Genomic DNA, 8282 nt, shown 5'->3' with positions numbered 1-8282 from the left:
TTGGATGGGATCCTGAGGATGATCCAGTGCCACCCCTGCCATGGGCAGGGACACCTTCCACTATCCCAGGTTGCTCCAAACCCTGTCCAGCCTGGCCTGGGGCACTTTCAGGGATCCAGGGGCAGCCACAGCTTCTCTGGTCACCCTGTGCCAGGGCTCCCCATCCTCCCTGGGAACAATTCCTTCCCAAAATCCCATCTATTCCTGCCCTCTGGCAGTGGGAGCCATTCCCTGTGTCTGTCCCTCCATCCCTTGTCCCCAGTCCCTCTCCAGCTCTCCTGGAGCCCCTTTAGCTCTGGAATTTGTGACACTGCCAACATCCCACGGCCAGCAGTGAGGCTGCAGGGTCAGGGGTGCAATAAGCTCGAGTGCTTCTCCATGGTTTATTCCTCTAAAGTGCAGCCCTGCCAGGAAGAGCTTGGGCACAGCTGAAACCCAAACCTTACCACTACATTTTTTATCAGAGGTGTGAGCAGGAATGTGGATCCCTGGAAGTGTCCAAGGCCAGGCTGGACAGGGCTTGGATCAACCTGGGATAGTGGAAGGTGTGAGACTGGAAGGGGGTGGAACTGGATGAACTTTAAAGTCTCTTCCAACCAAAATTCTCCTCTGATTCCAAACCAAATTCAAGGCTGGTGATGCTGAAATCCATCATTTACCCTGAGAGTATCTGTGAGAGTAAGAAACACAAACCAGGGTGCTCCCAGGAAAAGTGAAGCTCTAGGCAATGGGAAAATGATGAAGGACTCTCCAGATCTTCAGGGAAAAAAAAAAAAAATCCAGATTTTTCCTGAAGAGAAGCTCTGCTGCCTGCACTGGCCATTGGGGTTGGAAGGGAGGGTGGATCCAGCTCTGATCCAGAGCCACAGATCTCAGATATCTCAGATATCTCAGATCTCACTCAGCCAGAGAGGCTCCTCAGCCTCCAGCTGCTTTATCTCCGGTGGAGAACAAAGCCAGAGTGTGGAAATCAGGTCATCATCCTCTGCTGGGCTCCCTCTGGGGGGGATGGATGGCTCCTGGTGCTGTCCTGCCCAGGATTGTTTCAGGTTCAAGGCTGTTCAGCCCCTGGAATCAGCCTGAGTGGATCAGGCAGGGCTGGGTCACAGCCTGTTCTGGGCAATTGTCCCTGAGGATTGCAGAGGTGTTTGGGTTTGGTACCTGAATTTCCATCCTTGCCCCTGGTGCTAAGTTCAGCCTAAATTTGTCCAGTTTGTTTCCTGCATGTCTCGTTAATGCTGGAAGTTCTGGTGATTCCAGTGTCTGGGAATGATATGAAAGTCCAATTAATGACATTTTAATCTCACAGATAGATGCAAAGGTTGATAATAAGGATGATTAATTCTCCTCTTATGGGGGTTTGCACTGATGCACATGATCAGAGAGAAGAGGGGTCTCTGGGTGTATCTTGATAATTTGAGTTGGAAGAGGCCTTAAAACTCATCCAGTTCCACCCTGCCATGGCAGGGACACCTTCCACTGTCCCAGGTTGCTCCAAGTCCCATCCAGCCTGGCCTGGGACACTGCCAGGGATGGGGAATCCACAACTGGAGTGGCTGCAGAGGAAAACAAAGGATTTCATCCCCATGGGCAATGGGGAATCAGCACTGCTGCCTCTGTGAAGGAGGAAAAAGGCAAATTTGGGCTGTGGCTGCACATTGTTACCCCAGTGCTGGTCCTGACAGGGATGTGTGGGAGGGGATCATTGCCCAGCTCAGGGAAACACCCATCACATGCAGGAGCAAGTCAGGGAAAAATCAGATATAACACATAGAAAAATGAGTTGGAGGGGCACTAGGAAGGTGCCTAAAAAGAGGAGAGGCTGAGGTGGGATTCACTGCCTGCCTTTTTCTGCCCTGGTGCTATAGGGAAAATGAGCTTTGTACTCATTTGTACACACACATGTACTCACAGAATTTGGTTTGAACATCACCTCTCCCAGAGGAACCCCTGAACAGGGCAGGGGTTCCATCCTGCCTTGTTTTTAGCCCTGTAAAACCAGGAGCAGCCACACTTGGAGCCTCTCCCTGTGTTGTGACAGCACCTGGCACAGCTCAGCCCTGACATGGCTCAGCAAACATTGCCCCAGCCTCGGGAACAATGGGGGATGTACAGGACATGGGGAAGGGAACAACACACCTCTTGTGCAATGAAACAGCAGCCTTATCTCTGGCTCCTGCACAAATCATCCTGGGAGAGATCCAGCCACAGGCTGGGCTGTGAGCAGCAGCAGCTTTAGGATAATCTCATGGCTGGGGTACAGAGTCACCCTGAATGAGGCAGAGAGCTCTGGAGCACCACTGGGGTGGGGAGGAGAGGCTGAAGAGGCTGATGCACTGAACAAAGGGATTGTTCTTTCCCACTGCCCACAGTGGTGCACCTCACTGCCAGCAGGAGAGGAAACAGCCTCAAGTCTCACCAGGGCAGGCTCAGATTGGATATCAAGAAAGATTTGTTCATTAAATGGGGGTGAGAGCAGTGATGGAGTCCCCAGCCCTGGAGGGATTTAAAAGTTGGATGGGGCTGGGTCTGTTCTCCCAAGTAAAACAATGAGGGGAAACCTCCTCAGGGGAGGTTTGAGTTGGATATTAGGGAAGATTTCTTTGTGGAAAGGGTTGTCCAGCCCTGGCACAGGCAGTGGTGGAGTCCCCATGTGGCACTTGGGGACATGGGTGGCCTTGGCAGTGCTGGGGGATGGTTGGACTTGGTGACCTCAGAGGGATGTTCCAGCCCTAATGATTCCCTGGCTGCCACAGGGGTTGTGGATCAGGGAGTTCTAAATGTCCTCAGAGGGAACTGGGGCACCAGTCTGGCTGGGAAGGTTGCTGTGCTCTGAGCAGCTGGGCAGGCTGGCCCAGGGGATCCCTGAGCTCCCTCCCAGCCTGGGCCACCCTGTGCTTCCCTGAAATCCCTAAAACCCACCCAGGGGCATCCAGCACCCAAATACTCACCCAGATCCACCCCCAGACATCAGACTGCTGGCCTTGGGTGGGTTTCCAGCCCAGCACTGCTGAGTGTGGCTGTGCTGTCCCACCTGCTCAGCATCAGCTCCTTGTCACTGTCACTCTGAGCTCTCCTGGCTGGATGGGGACCTGCTGCACAGACAGCACAGCTGGGAAGGGCTGGAGCTCCAGGAGAGGCTGAGGGAGCTGGGAAGGGGCTCAGCTGGAGAAAAGGAGGCTCAGGGGAACCTTGTGGCTCTGCACAACTCCTGACAGGAGGGGACAGCTGGATGGGGCTGGGTCTGTTCTCCCAAGTGAAAACAATGAGGGAAAACTCCTCAGGGGAGGTTTGAGTTGGATATTAGGGAAGATTTCTCTATGGAAAGGGTTGTCCAGCCCTGGCACAGGCAGTGGAGGATTCCTCAGCCCTGGAGGGTTTCCAAGCCCTGTGCATGTGGCACTTGGGGACAAGGCTCAGGGCTGGCCCTGGCACTGCTGGGGGGTGTTTGGACTTGATGATCTTAGAGGTCTTTTCCAAACCCAGATGATTCTAAGATCCTGTGATTCCATGGCCTGGTTTACCCTCCTGTTACTGACTTCCTGACAAATCCTCTCTCCTGGCACAAGGAGCTGCCTCTCTCTTGCTAAATTTTCAGCACAGCCCTGGCCATGCCTTTTCTGAGCCTGCTTTACACATTTGCAAACACATTTCCCACTGCACCTCCTGTGTGTCCAGGAGACAGGCATGATTTCCAGTGGGACTGGGACCTGCTTGGAGTGGAAGAGATTTAATATTAATTTAATATTTAGATGTCAGCAGGGTGGGACCACTGGCATCAGGGCAGGGAGTGGGGCATGAACTGTTCAGCTGCCAGTGAAGCTGCAACCATGGAAATACTGAGTGTAACCAAAAATGAATGGAACCACAGTGTCCAACGAGCTCCTCAGAGGGAAAACCTCAGAGGCTTTTCCAGCCTAAATATTCTGTGGTCTAGGGTTATACAGGTATTTGTGAGGATGGATTTGGGTCATAATAACAAATAATGTGTCAGGAAGACCTCAGCAGCTGCTGCAAGCAGGAGGCTCCAGGCACCAGCTGCTTTTTCTTGCTCTGACAAACCCTCTAAGAAACCCCATGAGCAGGGATTGTCCAAGCAGAAGGAAATGCAGCTAAATCAATGCCCTCTGCCAAAGGCCCAGAGATTCCTTCTGCCAGAGCCCTAAGTGCCCAGCCATCTGCTGCCTGTGCCCCAGGATTTGGGCTGGAGAGCTCTGCCAAGAGCCTTGTCTGTCCTCAGCAGGAGTCAGGGCTCTTCCCATCTCCTCCTCTCCTGCCTGCCCAGCAGGATCATGAACTGGCTGGGTTTGTTCCTGAAAATGCCCATGGATGGGGCAGACCCTGGGCAGCAGGACCTGGGTTTGTTCCTGAAAATCTCCATGGATGGGGCAGACCCTGGGCAGCAGGACCTGGGTTTGTTCCTGAAAATGCCCATGGATGGGGCAGACCCTGGGCAGCAGGACCTGGGTTTGTTCCTGAAAATGCCCATGGATGGGGCAGACCCTGGGCAGCAGGACCTGGGTTTGTTCCTGAAAATGCCCATGGATGGGGCAGACCCTGGGCAGCAGGACCTGGGTTTGTTCCTGAAAATGCCCATGGATGGGGCAGACCCTGGGCAGCAGGACCTGGGTTTGTTCCTGAAATGCCCATGGATGGGGCAGACCCTGGGCAGCAGGACCTGGGTTTGTTCCTGAAAATGCCCATGGATGGGGCAGACCCTGGGCAGCAGGACTCCTCTCCCTGCTCTGCAGTCACCCTCCAGGCCACATGTCCCAAATCTGGAGTGATTCCCCTGATTTGGGGCTTTCCAGAGAGAATCTCCTCCAGCAGGGGGGCACTGGCAGCAGCAGGGTTTCCTGTGGAATCCCAGCAGTAAGTGGCTGCAGGATGGCAGAGGATCACCCTCCACATGCTGCAGCCTCTGACCATTTCCCTCTTGGACCAGCCCTGGTGTTTTTGGGCTCTCTCTGTGCTGCTTTCATCCCTGGGAAACACTGTGATCCCATTTTCCCAGCACTGCTTCATCCTCTGCTGTTTTCTCTGCCAGCACAAGGTGGAGGAGGTTGGTGGCTGCTGAGAATCAGCTGTGAGTGCAGTGACCACATCCACAGGGATAAATCCAAGGCAGACACGAGGCAGGGCCAAGCCACAGACAGGCATGAAGAGCTCCTGGCTGCCCAAAACAGGATCCACAGTGGGCAGCTTGCTGGGGATTGGTGTCTGTGCTAACTCCTGAGCCCTGCCTTGGACCCAGTTTACCCAAAATCTGCCAGGGATGGGGGAAATTTTCTGCCTGAGCCTGATTTTGGCATTGATTCATTCACTGGTGTGCATCCAGCTAAGGGTCTGGAGGAGACAGAGGCAAAGAGAAAAACCTTTCCTTGAAGAAGCAGAGAAAATCAGAGTGTTCCTCAGGGCTGGGAGTCCATCATTCATTATTTTTAGCTGATTTTCTTTTCTTTTTTTTTTTTTTTTTTTTTTTTTTTTTTTTTTTTTTTTTTTTCTCTCTCCAGGAAATAATGAGTTTCTGGTGAAGATTTTCTGTTTGGTCATAATAAATCATACTATGGAATTTTCCTGAGGAAAAGGGATTGGGGTGCTGGTAAGTAGAGCTGGACACCTGGAGAAGAGAAGGGTCCAGGGAGAGCTCAGAGCCCCTTGCAGAGCCTGAAGGGGCTCCAGGAGAGCTGGAGAGGGACTGGGGACAAGGGATGGAGGGACAGGACACAGGGAATGGCTCCCACTGCCATTGGGATATTGGGCAGGAATTGTTTAAGGTCTCTTCCAACCCAAACCATTCTGGGATTCTAAATTTAACTTTTTTCCATTAAGCTTTTTGGGGTTTTTATCTTTTTTATCTTTTTTTTTTTTCCTTCTTTTTTCTCTCTTTTTTTTTTTTTTTTTTTTTTTCTTTCTCCTCACTTTATGAAAATCTTTTCTTGCCCTGGAAATCTCCAGGCACTCCCCAGGGACAAACCTCCAGGTCTCTGTGCTCCTGGAGCACACAGAGCACACAGGCTGGTGCCAGAGTTGTTTGGAATTATTCTGAGTGAGTGAGAACAATTGCTCAGGTACAAACAGTCCCCAAACCTTTCCCTTTGTCCCAAGTATGAGTGGGATATCTGATATATTTCTGTACTTGGCTTGTTCAGATTTTCAGGGGAAAAATCCAACCTTTTCATAGATTCAAAAACCTTGAATTATGGGGGAACCACTCAGGGCACTGCACAGGGATCTGATAGATATTTAATGTGTTGATGTGCCAGGATCTGATTTTTTAGGTGAGTGGCTTTGAGAGTTTTGCTTTGAACATGATTTGACTTTGGGGGCTCAGAGACCCCTGGAGAAAGAAAAACAGAAGGAGAATTTGGTGAGAGAGGAGGGAAACCTCTGTGGTTTGGACAGGAGTATGAAATAAGGGGCATTAATGAAATTATCCTCACCTGCACTTGGGTTTAATTGCAAAGATAATTAAGCAGATATTTATTTAGTGACTACAGAGATAACTGTGATTTCTTTGGAGGCTACAAGGAAACATTATTATGAGCCCCCATGGCAGGGGGGTTGGAACTGGATGATCTACAAGGTCCTTTCCAACCCAAACCATTCCATGTTTCTCTGATTCTGTCACTCAAGAGCAGGATTGTTCTGCCACCTGTTTCTGAAAGGGAAATAGAATAATGTGAGGTGATAAATTGTTTATAAACTGATTTTTTTATTGTTGTTATTTAGAAGCTGTGGTGCTTTGAAAACATCATTTGGGCTGCTTTTCCATGAAACTTGGCTCAGGTTCTCTCTGTCCTGGGAGCTGCATGGGTTGGGGTAACTCTTTACAACTCCCAAACTGGGTTCTTGGGGTCTGACCCAGTTTGGGAAATTACATAATTCCTGAGAAAGCTGGATTGCCTTTAGAAGAGCATAAATCAATACATCTTCAAAACCAAACCCTCCCAGCCTTGATGGAGCTTAGAAAATTTTGTTTTAGTGAATCACAGAATGGCTTGGGTTGGAAGGGACCCTCAAGCTCTTGTTCCACCCCTGTGCCATGGGCAGGGACACCTTCCACTATTCCAGGTTGCTCCAAGCCCTGTCTAACCTGCCCTCACAACCAGGAAAAATGGTTTTAAATGGAGCTGGAACCACCCTCTGGTGCTGCCAGTTCAGCAGTGACTGCTGAGGTTGTACTTAGTAGTTAAGATCAAATATCAGCAGGCTGAGTTAGGATTTGTTAGGCTGAGTCTCCTGAGTAGCTTGAGGTACGAACCATTGTTATTGGGGGAAAAAAAGGTTCTCAGTGTGGGAGTAAATGTCCTCTCTGTTGGATGCAGAGAACTGAAAATCTCTTCTTGCAGAATCCAATTAACCATCCCAGTTAATAAAGAACAAGTGTCCAGAGCAGCAGTGACAAAGAGATGAGAGCCAGGGCAGCCCAGCAGAGTCAGGGATGCTCCCACCAGCTGAAATGCCTTTTGTTCCACTCCCTGTTGCAGGCAGGGGGATAAATTTAGAGCCATGACTTGTCATTCAGGAAATCAAACAGGACACAGAGGCAGCCAGCACTGGAAACACATCCAGCTGTGCTGGAGCTCAGCTGCAGAGTTGGAGAGTCTCTAACTCTGAGATCAGACACAAAGCAGAGCTGTGTGCAGTCCTGTGGCTTTTTTTTTTTCCTTTTTTCTTTATTCTTTTTTTTTTTTTTAAGTGGAATCACAGAATCATTAAGGTTAAAAAACCCTTTTAAGATCATCCAGCCCAGCACTGACCCAGCCCCACCAAACCCAGCACCTGGGTGTCTGAAGGGAGCTCTTAGGGAATGTGGAGAGAGACAATTTACAGTGTAAATGTGGTAATTGTACTATTTAATTAGTGGTTTGCCTTTTTTTTTTTTTTTTTTTGTTATTGCTTAGAGTTAGGATTAAAAACACGAAGGAGACAATTTTTTCTTGTGTTTGGGCTTGGTTGTTTATTAAACCTTATCTAAAGTACAGAGAGTTCTGCAACACTTCTAGCTGCCAGCTAAAAGTGAGCAAAATGGAGGTCTGAATTTAGAGAATTACAAGAACTCTTAAACAGTCCAATAGAGAATTAACACTTTTGTTATTTATACTTTTGACTCAATAACTAAACTCTTGTGATTTGCAGTGCAGCACTAATGATTCAACCAGAAACTACTACTTGAAATTATGAAGAAGAAGGAAGGAGATAGAAAAAGACAACACCCCAAATCCTCTATTTTGCTCCATACTTATTACTATATTCTGAAAGTTTTAAATTTAGAACTT

Source organism: Oenanthe melanoleuca, chromosome 3 (genome assembly GCF_029582105.1).
Source record: "Oenanthe melanoleuca isolate GR-GAL-2019-014 chromosome 3, OMel1.0, whole genome shotgun sequence".
Lineage (NCBI taxonomy): Eukaryota > Metazoa > Chordata > Aves > Passeriformes > Muscicapidae > Oenanthe > Oenanthe melanoleuca.
This window is presented reverse-complemented; position numbering follows the sequence as displayed.